Here is a 22159-nt window from a genome sequence, read left to right as displayed (position 1 = left end):
TATACTTACTAAATTAATAATATTTTCTACCCATTTGTCGAATTTAGTGATCTCGAATCACCGTTCCGACACCTCTGAAAATTCAAGCCATTACATTTTTTTTTCGTCGGATTTGTGGTCCCGAAACCACTGTTCCGACTAAGCCTAAAATCGGGCTATTACACTTATGAGCTGATATATCGGTAAGCTCATACAAGTTGTGGTGAATTCGCAACAAATGTAGAAGCTCGACCAAAACGATAATCTCAGTATCATGTCACTCATATCCAATGAATTCATATAGTTCAAACAGGGCTCGGTAACAAATACACTTTTACCATTAAAGCATTCATACTTCAAGTATTTCAATTATACATATTCATCTCAATAATTAAAAGCATATAAAAGTTCGATTCTAATTATACGACCTTACCTCGTATTTGCTCCTATAACCATTGTCTTCTTGTCTACATTTCGTTTCCCCCGATCTAATTTCGGTAATTGTTTATCTTGATCTCTATATTATCAAATTCAATATTTTTAGTAACCATTTATTTCAATTCACATATATTTGGCAAATTACATATTTGCCCCTATACTTTTGACTACTTTAGAATTTATTCCTTTTTACACAAAATGGCAAATTTATGCAATTTACCCTTAACCCATGTATAGCCGAATTTCACATAATCTCATAGTAGCCCATATTTTCATTTTATTCACATTTTCAACCACAACATTTCTATCTTTCACAATTTAATCCCTAATTCTCATTTTTGTCAAAAATCATTTTATAAAACTTGTATATCTATTAACAACCATCAATAATCTAACAAGAAACTTCAAAATACCCAAGTATTCAACAATGACATATCTCAAAATCTATAACAATTTCAAAAATGAAGGTACGGGATAGCTAAATTAAGCTGCAACAAGCTCAAAAATGTAAAAGTCATTAAAAATCGAGCTAAAATCGTACCTTAATCAAAGATTGAAGTTGCCGAAACCATGGAAGCTTCAAAAACCTTATTTCTTTCTCAATTTTGGCAAAATGATGAATGAATTAACATGATTATTATTATTATTATTAACTTAATACATAAATTACCATTATAACCTTATAATAAAACTTAATATATCATGTAATTCATGGACATAAATGTCCACTAACCTTAATCATGGTCAAATAACATTATAAGGACTTCCATATTAATAAACCATAGTTATTTAATACATTTAAAAAATAGAACTCAAATTTTACGTGTTACGCGATTTAATCATTTTTACCGATTGAAGCATTTAAACAGTAAAATTTCTTTATGAAACTTTCACATAATAATTCTATCATGCTATAAACCTTAATAAAATAATAAAATAAATATTTTGACTTCGGATTTGTGTTCCCAAAATCACTGTTCTGATTTGACCAAAATACGGGCTGTTACAATATCTATAACTTTATTAGAATTATTTAAAGCTTTCTTCAAAATGTTTTAAAGTTAGTTTATTTTCATGTAGTGACACATTATACTCGAATCTTATTATAGGGTCAAGTTCGGCATGTTACACTTATAGTTTGAGTAAAAATAGTATTTTGTTTTTGTTTTTATTTATAATTTTTTATTGGGAAATGATCACTTTAGCAATTGAGGTGTTGAAACTAGTTTTTTTTATTGGCATATTTTAAATATTTTTGTGCAATTAAATTTGTGGTATAATTATAAATATATTTTTCTAAGCAAAGAAATTCAAAAGAAGCTAACTGTTATTTTGTCTTGTTTATGAGATAAGCAATTCAGTCGTTTTATAGGTACATATCCCTGCATTATTTTATTTTATAATATGAGGTTTAATTGGGGTGAAAATTTTAAGATCCATTATGATCAGATTAGCTTGGTTTACATGGACTACAATACTTATACAATGAAGATTGTATTACGTTTTTAAGTATATAATTAAGAGAGCACAATTTTGTTCATGAAAGGAACATTTGTAATGGCAATTATTTTACAACCAAACTATTTGAGCAGTTTGTGCTAAACTTTCATTGAGGAAAGATTTAGGAGAGTTTATTGTAATTGTATAGAAATTAGGTTTAGCATGAGTGAAGTTGAGCTTAAATAATCTATTTAACTATGAAACTTATAGGGGAACAATTTCTACACAAGGTACCACTGATGTAGGATTGGATCCAAACGACGTAACCAAGTGATTGTTCATTGTTTAATTTTTTTTCAATTCTAAGCTGTCTCTATAAGTCGCAAGGCACCGTAACAATTTAAGTAGCAATTTTCAACACTTTCAATTTTTATGTTAACATAATCCCTATGCAAGTAATCAAGGAAAATATATTTAATGGTTTACCTTTTGAGGATCCAAATATCATACGGAGAATCTTATGGAAATTGTATGTAATTTCAAGGCTGAAAATATTTTAGAAGAAATGATCATATTGAGGCTCAAGGATCTTTTGAAAAGATATCTTCATTGTGGACTTTTTGACCAACGAAGAATTCAATTTTTTTATAATGAGTTAACTCTACCTTGTGTAACTCAAGTAAATAGAGTGTCTAGGGTTCTTTGTTGAAGCAATATCTTGAAGATGTATTTAAGATATTGGAAGATAAACTTCCAAAAATTATAGAGGTTATAAAAGGGAGGTTTCAATAAAACAATTGGACTTTAGGAAATGGTTCAAGTGGTTGTAATAAATGGCTACTTTATTTGATGCTTTGAACAAAATGTTAGACAATTGAATGTAGTTCATTGCAAGCATTATGGAAATGGACATTTGAGTAATCAATGTTTGCTCTTATATTATGATATGTTGCATAGAAAGATAGTAAAATATGTGAGGCATCTAAACAAGCAACATAATAGCCCATATTCTAATTGTTACAATTTTCGGTGGAGGAATTAACTTAAGTTTGGATGGACAAAAAATTAGATTGCAATAGTTCCTACTAGAACAAATTTTCGTTTGAGTTTTCTTCCAGATTAATCAAAAAGTGGCAGAAGAGAAGCCCACAACTAAATTTTTGCTTCAAAAATTCATGCAAAAGATTAACACAATCATTTAGAACCAACGTTCCATATTTCAACGTCAAATAGACCTTTATGTTGGAAGCGTAGCGAATACTTTAAACCAAAATAATTTTATTACTCACACAATATATATACAACTAGAGAAAATTACAAATATATATGTTTCAATTACTAGCTGCTACTGGTTTATTTTCACCCTCATTCACGCCACTTTCTATACACAATATTTTTTTTCCAATCTATTTTCATTCACTTGCTTATATATGGACAATAGACAATCTTAGACAATTTACAGGCTAGTTAAATCACCTAAGTGAACTGATAACACTAGAGTTTACAGTTATCTTTAACACTTCTAGACTAATAATTCATGTAAATTTGGTTGATAATTTTTTTTAGAGTTTTTGTTATAATTTTTTTTGTTTGATGGTAATAAAGATAAATTTATTATTTTGGTTATTTTATATGCTAAACACATGAATTTTATATTTTTTGAGGTAGTTGGTACATTGGAAGGAAAGACAGTCTTGAAGCTCACTTATTGATGCTCAATGCTATAGCATTTCTACAACATAAGCCATGCAAAAGTAGGATGATCTATGGTTATCTTTGGATGCCCAAATGAGGCTTACTAGACTTTGGCAAATCTCTTGACCCAACCCTAAAATTGTGTTAGCAAAATTGGACAACATGTTAAGGAGGAAGGAGCCCAAACCATCTACTACAGACGAATAGGCCCAATCATAGATAGAGGTGCCTAAAACCATCATCCAAAGACTTAGTAAACATGAGAACTAAAAAAAGGAAATGCCTCAAGTGACCGTCCACCTCCCTCCATATTTCAATATTCTATCCCTTGAATCAAGCATGAATCAAGCTACTCCCTCAACTTCTTTCAAAGTTGTCCACTCATTTTCCTTAAAGCAAGGGTTGATCAAGCATGTATTGAAATTCAAGGCTTCCATTTGCTCAAAGTATCCAGCCTCAACAAGTATAAATACGGGCTAGCTATTCACTCATTTTAGTCATTCATCATTCATTATCTCTTCTCCCATTTCCCATTCTTTCTTTTCCTATTTGAGAGAGCAACACAAGAGTTTGAGAGGAACATTTCGGATGTTCTTTTGAGCAAAAAAAATCAGCACCTTAAGGGGTAATTTTGCAAAGGAGCAAAGACGAAGAAAGGAGGAAAGCAATTACAAGTTGTGCTTCAGAGAAACACTAGACTTGTCTTCTAGTTTCTTCCCCTTTAATCTTTTTATTTTGCTCTACATTGATGAACATGATTTCCGGTTATTTGTTTGCTTCTAATTTAATTAAAATGACTTAATCATGATGATGTTAGATTAATTGCATTCTCTTAGCTTAGATTGTTATTATTATGTTAATGTTGTTATGTGCTTTAGTTGTTTATACATTCAATTAAAAACATGAACATGCTATTCATGCATTATGAATGTAGGGAAGCAATTGAATTAATTATTTAATTTGAACGAGATTGTAATTAATTTACATAGTATTTGAATGGTGCATATTGATCATTTAATGATTAAATTAGTAATAATATTAAACAATATTGTTACCTTGCATAATCCTTTTATGATTTCTACTTATGAAATTGTTAAATTGATTGAGCATAGAAGTATGTTAGATAAATTTAATAATTAAATAAGTATGACTTCATAATTCATTCATATTGGGTTAATAAATAGCTGAATTGTCATGATTTTCTTCTATAACATCATTGACATTGTTTTAATAATTCTAAGTTAAAGAAGATAATTAATCTATCTCCTTCATGTCAAGGTAATTAAATCTTGGGAATTGTGCTTATTATTCTATATTTACATTTCCATTTATATTTGCATACTTGGAACTTAGATTAATCAATTCAACTAAATTCATTCCTAATTAATTTTAATCATTAACTTATCAAGTGATAAATTTCACAATATTTGCCTATACAGTCCCTATGGAGACGATATTTTTTTACTTACTACTTTACTACTTGTGGACGACTGTGTACACTTGCATATCATTAAAATATTTCATGGCATGAAGCTAGTCCTTTGCTATCATATTTATCTATTATTATAATTATTTACTTAAGGATAATCCTTAGAATCATGCCAAGTTACTTTTATAAATAGTCTGCATCCTCACTTCCTAACATGTTTGCTATCCATCATGCCAACTTATCTCCATTTTATCTTTCATGAAACTGCAAGCACTTTCAACAATGCTTATCCATTTGCATAGTAAAATTAAAGTCTTTATTTACTATCATCATTCAACCCCAAAGGTAATTTCCATGTTGCTATTTGTATGCTCATTTCTTGCCAACTCATCAACTTATCATATGGTTTGCCAAAATGCCTTGATATTTTTAACTTGTTAAATTCGGTTGACTCTAACACTCCCCCTTAAACTGAGCTTTCCTTTAAGTTTGTAAAATATGTTCACTTTTAATGGCTTCGTAAAAATGATACCTTTTTATTGATGAGCTTGCTTTGGCTATCCAAATTCTTTGAAAGAGATATTGTGGACTTGTCAACAAAAATTGTTAATGGGCTTTCTTGTATAAGAGATAGTTCGCCCAAAATGTTTTTCAACTAAATTGCTTGACAAGTGCAAGTTGCAGTGGCTGAAATCAAAATAAATTTATTATTCACACAATACGAAAATAGGAGAAAATTTCAAATATTTATATATTTTTTCAGTTACTAGCTTTTGCTAGTTTCTTTTCACTTTCACGCATGCCACTTTCTATACACAATTTTTTTTCACTTGCTTATTGTAAATTTTAAATTATATAGATTTTTTTCTAGTAATTTATGACACCCTTTTATTTAAAAATAATGTTAATCCCGAGTATTTGATAGTTAATTGAGTGAATTTTTTCATATTATGATAATGGGCATGATTTAATAAAGTATGCAATTTTATGCTTTTATGTAACACCCTTTACCCGTATCTGATGTCAGAAAAGGGTACGAGGCATTACAGACTTAAACGTAAACAAGCATACAAAATCGAGCCATAAAATTTCGTTCAAGTTTAAAACTTTTCAATCGCATGAAAATTGTCCCTTATAAGGTCCTACAAGGCCAAAAAGGTACATCGGAAGCGGTTCGGGACTAAATCGAGAACCTTCAGAATCTTTTCAACACTTAGAAAATTTTCTTGTTTTGGAGAGCCACACACCCGTTTAGGTAGGCCGTGTGGTCACACACGCCCGTGTGACTTGGGACACACCCATGTCCACAGCCCGTGTAACTCTCTAACTATGACATCATCATACAATTAGAGTCACATGGCCAAGTCACATGCCCATGTGCTTAGGCCGTGTGATGAATTAAATTCTCGAAATTAAGTGCAGAGTTCACACAGCCTGGGCACACGGCTGAGACACATGGCCTTGTCCCTACCTATGTGTTTACTACTAGGCATTCTATTTAACATTAATTAGGGTGCAGGGGACAGACAGCCAGAACACATGCCTTTGGGGCAAGTCGTGTGTCACACACAGTCTAGACACTTGCCCGTGTGTCTACCCGTATGGACAAATTTAAGGCTATTTTCCAAGCCAATTACCACCCTTATTTGCACAACACATTTAAGGTTCCAAAGGTACTTAAATATTCATGAACCTATCTCATGCATGACAACTTCTTATCACATTATACTAAATTAAGACTCCATATCATGTCAAGCCCCATTTTACCAACATACACATAGTAGCCATCATCATTCAACCATCAACAACCCATAGACATATCATAATGGAATTGGCACATACATGCATAGATGAATAGGTTTACAACCCAATAATCATTGTGAGCCATATCTCTTGGCCTTATACAAAATGAATTATAACACCATCAAAAGCCAACACATTGGCTAAGCAAATATGACATATAACAAAATAACCAAGTTCCTATACATGACATACTCAAAATAATGAAACTAACTATACCTAAAAGATTCTAATTGATAGTGTGACCGAGCCTCTGATGTCCTTTGATCCTCAAGCTAGCTTGGGGACACTAAAAGAAAATGGAAAAGAGAGGGAGTAAGCATAGAGCTTAGTATGTAACATCCCAAAATAGGGCCTAAACAGAACAGTGGTTACAAAACCATGAATCTGAGATAGAAAAGTTTATTCCGATTAATTTTAAGTGATTAGATGCATGTGTTAGAGTACCGATGGAAAATTTTATAGATAGCATGCTTAATTTGCCTACTAAGGCTTAATTGCAAAAGTTGATAAATATGAGTTTTAGATACTAAAAGATTAAATTGAAGAGTATAATTGAAGTAGAGGTCCTTAAATGGTAATTAGACCATTAGGTTTTCATGGACAAAAATGGACATATATAGATAAAAATAACTAAAGTTTTAATTAAGGGTATTTTAGTCATTTGGTAATTAAAAGATTAAAAAAGGGAAAAAGATGGAAAAATGTGCCCATCTTCTTCATTAGGTCGAAATTTCAAGGGTTCTTCATAGCTAGGGTTTTTTTCAAGCTTCCAAGCTTCATAGTCAGTGATTTCAAGCCCTGTTTTTAATGTTCTTTACGTTTTTGAAGTCCCGGTAACTTGATTTAACTTATTCTAATGATAATTTAACCTAGGGTTCATATTTGGAAAAATACCCATAGGTGAAATGTGTTTATTTTGATGTTTTATGGTAGAGTATGAAGCTTGAAATTATGTTAAACAACTTGAGCTAAGCGATTTTAAACGAAAACTAGTAAAACGACAAAATCGGTAAAAATACCTAATGGTCATAAGTACATGTTAGAGTGGGAATTTGATGTATGTTAGAGTGGGAATTTGATGTTTTCGTAGGCAAATAAATGATCAGCGTGTCATAAAACATAAAAATTAGGGATAAAGTTTCATTTCCGAGACTTGGGGCAAAACTATAAATATGCAAAAGTTTAGGGCCAAAATCATAATTTTTCCAAAGTTAGAGTTAAGGACTGTTTTGATATATGTGAATAATAAAAATTTAAATTTTCTATTATAGATCAAGAAGAACAAAATTTGGGGTTAGACCGAGGAAAGAAAAAGGTTGAGGACTAAATCAAAATATTTGATCGTATTTTGTATCGAGGTAAGTTTGCAGTAAATAGATACAATGTTTTATTATTTATAATTAATGACGTTATTTTTCAGCATCTATATATTTAATTTGTAAATTTATTTCTTGATGATTCAAGCAAGAATTGATGGAGAAATGATACTTAAAAGTCCTGGTTGAACCTTAGGAATGTGTAGGATACAAATGTCATGACATTAGGGTTTAAGGATACCAAGTAAGACCATGCCAAGGGATGGAATTGGTAAGTTTTATAAGGTAAGGAAATCATGTAAGACCATGTCAAGACATGGCATTGATAAACTATGATAAGACAAAGATCCCATGTAAGACCATGTCAAGGCATGGCAATGGTGAGTTCATAAGGCAAGGATACCACATAAGACCATGTCAAGACATGGCAATGGTAAGTTTAAAAATGAAAGGTGCCTATGTATCCTTAGCATTCCAAGTGGTTCAACGGAAAATTTAAAGAGTGTACCAAAGGGAAGGTAAGATAAGTCCATTTTCGAAAGGTTCAGGTTATCTTGATGATTCATTTAGAATGTTGTTATTTCTTTACATGCAAACTTACTAAGCTTTATGCTTACTCCCTTTCTTTTCTATTTTTTTATAGTATCGCAAAGCAAACTCGAAAAATTGTAAGGACGTCAGAGATCGCCTCACACTATCAATGAGCTATCTCGGTATTTTGTGACTAGAAATACTTTAAGTTATGGCATGTATAGGGACTTGGCTATTTTGTCTATATGTCCTTATGATATGATTAAAGAATGGCATGTGAATACTTGGTAATTATTAGCTTATGATATAGCTAAATAAAAACATGTTTTGGTATTATGTATGCCTAAATGAGGTTTGATGCAAAGAAATTATGGCGTAAGAGTTGGCCATGGAACAGTTAGGAAACAGCAGCAGTGACGTAGTTTTGAAAAATCACTAAAAATTGTAGAAATGATTTTTAATGGTGAATAAGTATAGAATTAAATTTTATTGAGTTATTTTCATAGGAAAGAAACAGAGCAACCAAAGGAAGTTTATATTCTGTGATATTTAAATTTTTGTATGACTAGTTCAGAGTGACTTCGTGGTCCCCTGTTCCAACTTTGGAAAATCACTAGAAATTGTACAAAAATAATTATAAGTCATAGTTTATATTTATAGATTCCTTAGTGAGCATATTTTTATTAGAAAAAATGGAAACATTATTTGAATTCTGTATAATTAGATAATCAATTTTTAGTGAAGAGAGGTCAGGTCCACTAAATTGCGAAATAGGGGAACCTTTAATGAATAAACTGTACTAATTGGCCAAACCAAAAATTCTGGAAAAATTATGGTAACAAGATATATGTGTCTAGTTTTAGAGAAAATTTACGGATTTAAATTTAAAGTTTTGTAACTCGAGTTATAATTAATTTAGTTACTATTATGCAGATAGATAGATTTATTATGAATAGTGAAATAAATTGTTTTGATTTGTGTAAGTAATTGGAAAATTTTTAATGTTCCCAGTTTGGTCCCGAACCATTCCAATTGCACGGGCCTCGAAGGCCCTTTTTAGGGATTTATTGGATGAATGTGAGCGAATTAATTTTTAAAAGTAAAAAAAAAAATTATGCCCCGAACAAGTAAGATAAGTCTGGTAACGCCTCGTGCTCGACTCCGGTGACGGTCTCGGGTAAGGGGTGTTACATAGTAAGCTTGCATGTAAATAATAAGCAATAAAAATATGCATTTTCACACACATACATAACATAATTTAATTCATTTTATTCTAAACAATCATTATAGTCATATCCTATCTTATTTGATTTATGTAATGTTTAATAGAACTCAAGATCATAATTCCTTCATTCTCATCTTACCAAGGTTTAATCATTTTGTAATCTCAATAACTATGAGCTTGGCGTACATACTTGGACTCTTTCAATATGATCATACCTCGTTATTTCTTTGACAAATCCTTGGATTACCCGTTGAACCACTTGGAATACTAAGGGATACTTAGGAATTCATATTCACATAATAGGGTGCCAATGCCATATCCCGGATATGGTCTTATATGGGACCACTTATCGATGACAATGCCATGTCCCAGACATGGTCTTACATGGGATCACACATATTGAAGCCGATAGCCCAGCTATGGTCTTACATGATGTTCTCATATCGATGCCAATGCCATGTCCCATACATGGTCTTACATGGGATCACATAACGATGCTAATGCCATGTCCCAAACATCGTCTTACATGGGATCACATATCGATGCCGATGTCATATCCCAGATATGGTCTTATAAGGGATCTCATTGACCCAAAGGTCATGATATTTATACCCTAAGTATTCTTAAGGTTCGACCAGCTTCCCTCGCCTCAAATCTTTGTCGGACAACATCAGTAATACTCATAAAGGAAAATATAATTTCATGCAACATTAAGTGTTAAATGTATAATAAAATGTTGTATCAATTACACACAAACTTACCTCAGTACAAAAATATAGCTAACTATTCGATTTAGTCCACAACCTTGTTCTTCCTTCGGTTTAGGTCCGGACTTCATGTTTCTTGATCTATAATAGCAAATTTCACTTATTTAATTATCACATTATTCGAATAAATCCATAAATCATTGTAATAGCCTAAATTTCAACGATGTCGAAAATAGTGGTTCGAGACCATCAAATCTGACAAATGAACTCGTAGATTATATTATTTAATATTTACGAGCCAAATGTAGTTTTTAAAAGATTTTTGGAATAGTAAATTGTGTTTTATAAAGATTTATTTAGTAAAGAAATTGAGAAAAAGAGGTATCGAGATCTCGATGTTATAAATCGAGCCATAAATATTTTTATAAATGTTTACGGAATGTCAATAAGGTACTTTTAAAATTTCGTTAGAAAAATTTGACGTTTGGGTGGTCAATTAAATAAAAAGGATTAAATTGGAAAATGTGTAAAAGTTGCTAAAAGGATTAAATAGCTCAATTGTCAAATGAGGAAGGACCTAAAGTGAAAATAAGCCCAAAAGAGATATTTTGGGCGGCAATAGCTGAGAAAAATCAGGAAATGGGTTAAATAAGGGCAAAATTGGAAAATTACCAAAATTAGCTAAATAAAAATGGGACTAAATTGGAATATCTAGAATTCTCTTCATTTCTCTTCATATTCATCAGCTGAAAAACAGCCATGGAAGGGGGTTCAAGCTGGTTTTCATGCTCTAGCTTCATGTAAGTTTAATTCTTGCTTTCTCCTTGAAATTTCTATGTTTTTGGAATTTTACAATTGGGTCCAACTTACTATTTCATTAGTTTTTTATTCCACGGCTAATTTTTAAAGTTTTTTTTTATGGATGAGTGCTGAAATAATATGATGAATAATCATATAATTGAAGCTTTACTTTTGGTATATGATGATTTTATCAAGTAAAATTGATGGAAATTCATTTTAGGACCTAATTAAGAAAGAGTTTGGAATTAATGTCTCATGCTAAAGTTCTGATTTTTAGGGGTTATGAAGAAGTTTAAAATGATAGACTAAAGTATTAATTGAAAAAAATTAGCTCAATTGAGGGGTTAATTGAGCAAGGACTAAATTGTATAAACTGTGAAATTTGGGGCAAAATGGAAATCAACATTTTTCACTAAAACTGTTTTGGACAGCGGCAGTAGTGTAACTTTGAAAAATCACCAAAAATTGTATAAATCGAATTAGAGGATCAATAAAATATGAAATTAAATCTTATTGAGTCTAATTTCTTATAAAAGAAACTATGTAAGCAATGGAATTGTGAATCATGAGATATAATAAATTTTATGAGACAAGGTCAGAATGATTTCGGGTTCCCCTGTTTTGACTTTAGAAAATCATAAAAAATTGGAGAAAAATAATTAGGGGCTTAAATTTATATGTTCAGAATACTTAATGAGCCTATTTTCCATATAAACAAACAAAAACCTCATTTGAATCTTTTACGAGGATTTAATTAATTTTTAGTGAAGAAGAGTCGGAACTGTTAGACAGCAGAACAGGGGTAACTTTAAAGAATAAACTGTACTTATTGGCTAAACCAAAAATTCTGAAAATTTTATGGTAAGAATATATATGAGTCTAGTTTCAGGTAAAATTATCAGATCTTAATTTGGAGTTATATAGATTCAGATGTAAATAATTTAGTGACTATGACACAGATGGACAACTTGAATATTCATAAAAGTAAATAATAAAGATTATAGATAATGTTACTTACAAGTGTGTTATATACATTAAGGATGTGGAATGGAGAGGAGGAGGAGGAAAATATATATGAATATCCAGCTAGCATGGCTAATTTGCATGTTTTAGGCTTAAGGACTGAATTGAATAAAAGTAAAACTTCAGGGGGTAATTTTGTAAAAATATCAAAAATGACCAAATTGAAGGGAATGAATTTTTTTATCATCTAAATTAATAAATTGAATGAAATTTTCAATTTAAGATCGGGTGAAAATTGGGAAAATGGTAAATTACCAAAATGCCCCTTAATCTTGATATTTCTGCAATTTCGCCAAGTAAGTTCGTGTAACTTGAATTATATTCTTAAATGCTTGAAATGCATGTTTTTTTATATGAATATGATTTGAATGTTTATTATATGGAAATTTATGAAACATTAATATATTTGAAAAAAAAGGGGAAAAAAATCCCGGTTGAATGGAAGGAATATTCGATGGATCTCTGAAAAGGAATTGACGGTAAAAAGAATCTAGCCCGGACGGGTGATCCTATCCTGATATAGCCCTCCTGAAGAATATGTGGAAAATGGATTTAGCCCGAACGGGCAATCCGAATTAGGGTCTGAATTTAGCCTGGACTGGTAATTCAGATCCAAGCTTATTAGAGTAATTTTCGTTGCAGGGGATTAAGCCTGGACTGATAATCCCGACAATACTCTATGAGTTTATATTACAGGGGATTTAGCCTAGACTGGTAATCCCACTGTAAGGATGAGGTTCGCGGGAGTGTGCTCCTTGATATGAAATGTGTAAGACCATGGTTGAAAGATACCATGGCAACCTGATATGAAATGTGTAAGACCATGGTTGAAAGATACCGTGGCAACCTGATATGAAATGTGTAAGACCGTGGTTGAAAGATACCATGGCAACGTGGTATGAAATGAATAAGACCATGGTTGAAAGATACCATGGCAACCTGACATGAAATGAGTAAGACCATGGTTGAAAGATACCATGGCAACATGACGGGAAAATGAATAAGACCATGGTTGAAAGATACCATGGCAACATGACAGAAAACGAGTAAAACCATAGTTGAAAGATACTATGACATCATGTCGAAGATAAATAAGATCGAGGAAGAGAAACACCAAGATATCTATTAAACAATCAGTATTCAGGTAATATGTATCAGATGGAATGGTTATATGAAATGGTTGTGTGAAATGTTTACAGGAATTGGTCATATGGAAATATATGTACAAAATAGTTGTATGAAATAATTAAGAAGATAGATAAATGAAATAAGTATAGGTACATGGAATTTAATTTATGTTAAGTTTAATACGAACTATTACCGAAATAAATATATACAAGATATAAGGAAATGATGGTGCATGAAATATTGATATAACGAAATGAATGATATATGCTTATGAAGAAACAGTAAGAGAATAATATATTTTGTGATATGTACATATATAATTATCTTTGATATGTTGATACAAGGAAATTATGTAAGTTGAGACTATTATTAAACTCAAGTGTGATATGTTGAGAAAATAGGTATATCAATGTTGGATTTATATGAAATATGTGCAAGTATACTAACAATGTTGTTGTATGACGCTTAGACAAGTGCCAAGCTATTGATTGAATGGTAACATGTTTAATTATAAGGAGCATTAAAATGGTAAGTACTTAGATGAAAATATAATTTAAGATTTTGCGAAATTTTTTATGATCTCGATTTTATTCCAGTTGGTTTCTAATGTATGTTTTGGGCTTCGAGGGCCCAATAGAGAGACGTTATGATTATTTCAAAATATGAATAATAAATGACTCAAAATTATCTGAAAATGTTCAGTAAACTCTGGTAATGCCTCGTACCCTATTCCGGCAATGAATACGGGTAGGGGGTGTTACAATCATACTTTGGCAAAATTACAATTTTACTCCTAAAATTTCACATATTTACACTTTGGTCCCTAAGCTCGTAAAATGAAATTTGCGCAATTTCTTTGTTACCCAAGCCTAGCCGATTCATATTCCCTCTTATAACAGCCTACATTTTTCATCAAATCATATTTTTAATGCCTATTTTTACATGTTTTAAAAACAAGTCCTTTTAGGTGTTTTCATGAAAAATCACTTAGTAAAAGATGTTTATCATGCATCAAACTTTCACATTCCTCCATTAAACACCAAAATACATGCATGTCACACATGGGTAAGTTTTTGAACATGAACCATAGCTCAAAATAATGGTAGAAATAGCTAGATCATGGTTCAAAGATCTCAAAAACATAAAGAATATTAAAAACGGGGCTAGGGTGTACTTATAATCGAGCTTGAAAGGATGAACAAAACCCTAGCTATGGCTCCTTCAGAATTTGGGCTAAGGAGGGAGGAAGATGGACACAATTTTGACTTAGTTTTCCCTTTTTATTCTTTTATTAACCAAATGAAAAAAAATGACCTTAAGGCCTTTCTTTCAAAATTTTCCTATCCATACCCAATTTTGTCCATAAAAATAGAAATTGGGCAAATTGATAATTAAGGACCTCTAATTAACAATCCAAGGTAATTTAGTCCTAGATATCAAATTGGACACTTTATCAATAGAATTCCTTCATGAAACTTTCACACAAGCATGCAATCATATCATAGACCTCACAAGAATCATAAAATACTTATTTTTACTTCGAATTTGTAGTCTCGAAATCACTGTTCTGACTAGACCCTAAGTTGGGATGTTACATTTTATGTATTAATTTTGTTGCATAATTTAATTAATTCTTGCTACATAATAATTTCATTTATTTAAATGTTGCAGTAGGGCCATGGAGTTGATAACTTATGAAGCCTATTTTAATTTTGCATGGGCATGAGACTTATTCTACTTAGTTGGAATGCAAATACATGCAATTTGGGTCATGAAGAGGTCACCTTGATCCAGTTAAAGATGATTAAATTGAAGGAAAAGTCTGACAACTATATAGGTCACAAAACTGTTCAACCAAAGGGGGTAGAAGGCTAATTCAACAAGGGCATTTAAGAAACCCAAAATTAGTTTTTAGAGGAATTTTTCAAAGGTCCTTATACTTGTAAAATAATTAAAAATTAGTTATTAACAATCACCCATGAAACCGTCCACCACATTGCTTGATTCAAGCATGATTTCATGCATGAATCAAGTAACCAACAACCTCCCCTTTCCACAATTCATGGCCGGCCAAGTAAGGGAGCATATAAAGGGATTCCTCAAGCTATTTTTAGCAAACACTCATGTCACCTCTCTACTATAAATATCAACCCTCACTTCTCATTCCATCATCCCTCATTCTTCACTTCATATTCTTTTCTCTCATTTCATTTTCCTCTCCCTTTCATGCATAGCCACCCCAATTTTCCCTTTCCCTTATCTAGCACTTCCTTGAGAAAATACTCTCTTGGTCGGCCACCTTGAGAAGCACTTTGCAAATGAGCAAACACGAGGATTGGAGGAAGCTACTACGATTGATTTTTGAAGGACTGCCAAATCAATCAGAGTTTATTCTTCCTTATCTTTGTTTTACTTATGGTATTAATCATGTTTGCTATTTGTTTTGTTGTTTTTTCGTCAACAATGGTAGCTTAATTTTGTTTAGCTAGAATGATTACATCAATTGGATGAAGTTCTTTTGATTCATGTTCATGGTGTTCTGTGCCTTAATCGTTCATGCTTTCAATTAAAATCATGCATATATTTCATTCATTAAAATGTAATTGAATGCATTAGAATTAGTTGCTTAATCTGAACCAGATGGTGATTAATGGACACAATAATTGAAAGGTGCATACTTAATTTATATCCGACCTAGAATAAATTGGAGGTTCGTAATTACTTGAATGAGCTTTATTACCTTGCATAGCTTTTAGGTTTATGTGATTAAATTGTTTCAAACCAACCCAATCCTTGTTACTTCACATGAATTCTAAGAAACCCTTAGATATATATGATCATGATAGTATGCATGTTTTTCTATGCATGTTTTTCTAAGTAAAAGATTCTAAAAGGACTTAATATTGGTTTTAGGTTAATGAAAGATTGGGTTGCCATGAATTATTTTTCAGAACATTATTAAACAGGATGAAAATGAATTAAGTCAATTGATGTTATTATTCTAGCCTACTCAAGTTATTATTGTTGAAACTTGTGAATTTGCTACTAAATCTATCTTATACATTTTATTGCATACATTGCATTTAGGTTAAACTGCACTTAGATTGTGTAATTTAATTTAAACATTAATCACATAAAAAATATTGTGTTTTTCGACCAACTAGTAAATTTTTAATTTTACAATTAATTGATTAACATGCATTGTCCTTGTGGAGGCGATAACTCTTTTACTTACTTATTACTTGATAGCGACTTTGTACACTTGCACAAGCCCCAACGTTACAAGTTTTTGGTGTCATTGCCTGGGACTGTTGCCTTAATAATTTTTTTGTGAAATTATTCTTTGTAATTTAGTTTTTATTTTATTTTATTTCTAACTTTACTTATTATTTTTTTATTTTTTACTCTTTAATTTTTTGTGATTTATTCTTAAGTGTTTATAAGCATAGATTGAATTATCGATTTATTACTTGTAGACCCTGAAATCGAGCAAACATTTAGAAAATGAAGATGAGAAAGATTCGCCCAAAAGACAAGCCACAGAAATGGACCTTGGAAATCAAAATGATGTTCAAGGGAATGGAGCCACTAATGTTCATAATCCAATCCTTAATACTGATGATAGGGATCGGGCTATAAGGCAATATGTTGTGCCACTTTTCAATGTGTTAAAGCTGGGAATTAGGAGACCGAAGGTCGAGGAAACGTATTTTGAACTAAAGATGGTGATGTTCCAAATGCTTCAAACAATGGGTCAATTTAGTGGACTGCCACAAAATATCCACACCTTAACCTTCGATTATTCATAGAGGTAAGTGATTCCTTTAAGATAGCTGGGGTAACTGAAGATGAATTGAGGTTGAAGTTGTTTTCGTACTCGTTGTATGATCGAGCATGAGCATGGCTTAATTCGTTGCCACCACATTCGATTTCAACTTGGAAAGAATTAGCTAAATGCTTTCTAGAAAAATATTTCCCACCTAATAAAAATGTTAAGTTGCGGAATAAGATCACTACTTTCTAGCCAATGGATGATGAGTTCCTATACTAGGCGTGGGAAAGATTCAAGGAGTTACTTTGTAGATGCTCTCACCATGAGATTCCACATTGTATCTAGTTGGAGACGTTGTATAATGGTCTCAATGCACACACAAGGTTGGTGGTAGATGCTTCTATGAATGGTGCTCTTTTGTCGAAGTCTTATAATGAGGCTTACAATATCATCAAGAGAATATCCAGTAAAAATTACCAATTTCCAACAAATCGAGCAGCTTCAGGAAGATGCATAGCCGGATTACATGAAGTAGATGCCCTTACTTCACTCTCAGCTCAAGTATCTTCTATATCTTCAATGTTGAAACAGTTTATTACTAATGGTTTTAATCATGTTACAGCTCAACCATCGAGTCAATTCGATGTTGTTTCCTATGTATATTGTGGGGATCGCCATTCTTTCAAGAATTGTCCATCAAATCCTGAGCTGGTTTACTACGAAGGGATTCAACACCAAAATAGAAGTGGACGTAGACCACAGTCCAACTTCAACAACCTTTCATGGTGAAACTATAACACCCCTCACCCGTATTGAACGACGGACTAAGGTTACAGAGCATTACCGAACTTATCACACATTTAAACATACATCTTTCATAAAATTAATCAATTCATAAACAATTCAATCACAATTAAACATTTCGTCCCTAATACGAGTTTATAAAGCCCTAACATACATTGCGAGTAGTTCGGGACTAAACCGATAACATTAGAAACTTTTTGAAGACTTAAGAATTTTCTCAAAAAATAAGGGACACACGCCCGTGTGGCTGGCTATGTGTCTCACACGGCCAACAAACATGCCTGTGTTACAAGCCGTGTGGACATTCGAATTGGGAGCACATGGTCGTGTCCCAGCCCGTGTCCAACCTCGTGTAACTCTCTGACTTGGGTTACACGGCCAACACACATGCCCGTGTAGCTAGCCCTTACACCCCAAAAATGGCCATACACACCCGTGTGCCAGGCCGTGTGCTAGGCCATGCCGAACCTGTAGGGTATAATGACTTATGCCACACGGCCAAGTCACACGCCCATGTGTGAGGCCGTGTGGAGCATACTGACTTGATTCTAATTTCAACACCAGGGGACACACGGCTGTGTACATGACCGTGTATCACACACAGCTGAGACAAACGCTTGTGTCTCTCCCCGTGTGGACAAAAGTAGGATATTTACCAAGTCATTTTGCCACCCAAACTTGTGCACACCTATATTAACCTAAATGGTACTGAAACATAAAATTGAAAGGAATTTTAATCAACTAATTTAGCCATACCTCATACACATTCTATTCTCTCATTCTCTATGCACACAAATCACAAATACATGCTATACCATTTATACCAATTCACAATTATAAATAAACTAATTAAACACTTCTAAATTGCACCATTTTGCATCAAAACCACAAGCATGTAACTACTCTAAAGTTAACCACTTAACATCCTAATCTTTAAAATTCCCAAGCATTATATATTCATCCATAAACTCACAACACAAACATATATGCACATATTTATACATAACTAAATCAACCAAATTAAGCCAACGCCAATGGCTATATTTACAAGTCAAAACATATACATTTTTTTTGAGTAAAAAATGACCACAAGGGTTAAAAAATCTATATTCAAATGGCATCACATATTACAGCGTTATGGATATCCTTAGGATAATCCATATCAAAGAACCAAGTGCAAGCACTCTCACACATTTTTTTTACAAATAAGGTCTGCTACAGAATTACATTGCCTATAGATCCAAATACAGGTATCAGAAAGAAAATTAACAAAAGCCTTAATACTTTCCTTAATCCGCTCGCGAATAATAGTCAAACCCCTTTTTTCGTCATTAATTCTATTAACCAACCCTGTTCTCCCGCGTAACATCCCAAAATAGGGCCTAGTCAGAATAGTGGTTTTGGGACCACAAATCTAACATCAAAATATTTATTTTATGATTATTATGAGGACTAGAATATGAGTATATGCATGTGTTAAAGTTTCATGAAGAAATTCTTTGAGTAAGGTGTTCAATTTGAAATTAGGGACTAAATTGAATAAATTGCAAAACTTGAATTCTAGAAGCAATTTGTATGAGCTTTGGGTTATGAATTAGAAGGTCTTGGAGAGTAATTTTCCCAATTTCTAAATTTTTGGACAAAAATGGGCTTGCATTGATGAAATTTTAAAGAAAGGGCATGAGGGCATTTTGGTTATTTGGCTTTTTAATGAAATAAAATGGGAAAAATCAAGCCAAAATCAGCCATTCTTCTTCTTCATGCTGCCGAAATTCTCTTGTCACCATAGCTAGGGTTTTCAAGCTTTCCAAGCTCAATAGTAAGTGCTCCCAAGCCCCGTTTTTAATGTTTTTTGTATTTTTGAAATCCCAGTAGCTTGCTCTCTCCATTTCTACCCATATTACATACTAAGGTTCACGTTTAAAAATTTACCCATGCATGATTCACTTGTATTTTGATGGATTATAGAGGAACATGAAAGATGAATATGTGTTAAACATCTTTTCCGAGGCGATTTTCATGAAAAACCCTTGTTGGGACCATTTTGCAAAAGTTATAAAATGTGTGGTAGAAGTGTGAAAATAATGGAAAATGAGGGCTACCATAAGAAGGAAAAGTGTTCGGCTAGACTTGGTTAAGGTAGAAATTGCATGTGTTTCATTATACGAGCTTAAAGACTAAATCATAAAAATATCAAAGGTTAGGGGCAAAATTATAATTTAGACCGGGGGTGAGAACTAGATTTGTGATGTTTAATGTGGGGGTATTAATGATATAATTTTGTTGTTATAGAACCCGAGGAACAAATTTCGAAGGTCAATCCAGGTAAACGCAAGGTTTCAGAATAACTGAAACACAACTCCGAAACAAATACCAGGTAAGTTCGGATAACTTAAAGTAAACCCCTAATATGCATAATTGTGTGATTTATGAATACATGATGATTGCATTTATTATTGGCATGAAATATCATAGAAATGCATATTTGATGGTAACATGTGAAAAATGTCTCGGTTGAGGTTGACAAAGGGAACTCGATGGTAACCCGTAATTACATGTGATTTGAGATCCTACATGTGTTGCAGTAAGGATTTAGCCCAGACGGGTGTTCCTTGATGATCGAGCCTCCCGAAGAATATGTGTGCATTATGGATTTAGCCCGGACAGGTAATCCGATTAGGGTTTGAATTTAGCCTGGACTGGTAATTCAGATCCGAGCTCAGTAAGGGTGTATGTGTGACAGCCCTAATGTGACCCTAGTCGGAAAGTGGTTTCGGGACCACAAGACCGAGTCGTAAAATAATTAATTGCTATATTCTGTGCTTATTATGTGTGAACATGAGTATGTGGAAGTTTCATTCCCTAATTTTACCAATTGCATGAGAAAATTGTTAATAGGGATCGATTTGAGACATGGAGAAAATATGATAGTCCAATTTAAAATGGTCTATTAGTGCATGTACCAAAAGAGTGGACTTGCATGTCAAATAGACCATTTTTGAATGTGAATGGCCGGCCAACACACGCATGCATTATGGTGTTCCCTTGTCTCCATTTTTTTATATTTGGTGGGAATTATGTATAATAAATTTATATTAGTAAGTGGTGATAAAAACAAAGTTCCATCATCTTTTCTATCATCTTGCCGAAACCATAAGGAATTATGTATAATAAATTTAAGGTATGATATCATGTGGTTCTTTTGGCATTTTTTTTTGTGAAGTTGAGTTGTTTTGATGGTCATAACATGACCCATGTGTTGATTTTTGAGTTGTGTTGCAAGAAACCTTTGGTTATGTTCTTATATGCCAAAGTGATGATGTTTTGTAGTATGTGATTTGAAATGGTTATAGATGAATATGAACTAAGAAACATGTATTATTGAGTAAGTAGAAGATAGAAAGGGGTTTAAATGGGAGGTTCATTTGATTTATTTTTGTCCTTGTATGAAAAGTGGTTCTTGGTTAAGGCCGAATGAGTCATGCTAGATTAGTTGAAAAGAATGTTCATGTTATGAGGTAATTTGAATAATTGACCGAAACATGAAAGGAATAATGAAAGTTGTATTAAGTTTAATGTGCATACTTTAGTCTAAGTGTTGAGGAGTATTCGGCTAAGATAGTTGAAATGTGGGTGTTGCCGATTTTTAAATTTAGATTATGGGAGTGGCTATAATGGGCATTAAGATGTTGAACTTAAGAAATTAGAAGTAAATGAACTTGATAGTATTTAAGAGATAGAGGTGATAGATTAATGCTGCACATTCGGCTATGGTTAGGCATGTTGATGATCTTATCTTGATTTAGATAATTAGGCATAAAAGGGTGGTAAAGGGGATGGAATTGTCGAATGATTAGTTGGGTAACAAAAGAAGCATTCGGCCATCTATTGAGAGCTTGTGTGATGTTGGGTTTAAAATTAGCAAAGGTAACTTACCTAATGCATGTGCATGTGTGATTAGATTTTTGATGATATGGTAGTTGCATGAGGTTATTAGCCGAATATACTAACATACATATACATGTGAAATTGGACTGTAAATATTCAGCAAGGTGGTTAAACTAGTTA

The 22159-nt window shown here is 32.5% G+C and overlaps 1 non-coding gene across 1 annotated transcript; it reads right to left on the bottom strand.

The window, feature by feature from the left end:
• Window positions 1–17509: 17509 nt before the first annotated feature.
• LOC121213471 (small nucleolar RNA R71) lies at window positions 17510–17616 on the bottom strand. Its single transcript, XR_005908852.1, has one exon. It is a non-coding gene; the product is annotated as a small nucleolar RNA R71 (small nucleolar RNA).
• Window positions 17617–22159: the final 4543 nt, after the last annotated feature.

Source organism: Gossypium hirsutum, chromosome A13 (genome assembly GCF_007990345.1).
Source record: "Gossypium hirsutum isolate 1008001.06 chromosome A13, Gossypium_hirsutum_v2.1, whole genome shotgun sequence".
In the NCBI taxonomy this organism is placed as follows: domain Eukaryota; kingdom Viridiplantae; phylum Streptophyta; class Magnoliopsida; order Malvales; family Malvaceae; genus Gossypium; species Gossypium hirsutum.
Note: the sequence above shows the minus strand (reverse complement) of the source record. Positions and strands in the feature narration are given on the sequence as shown.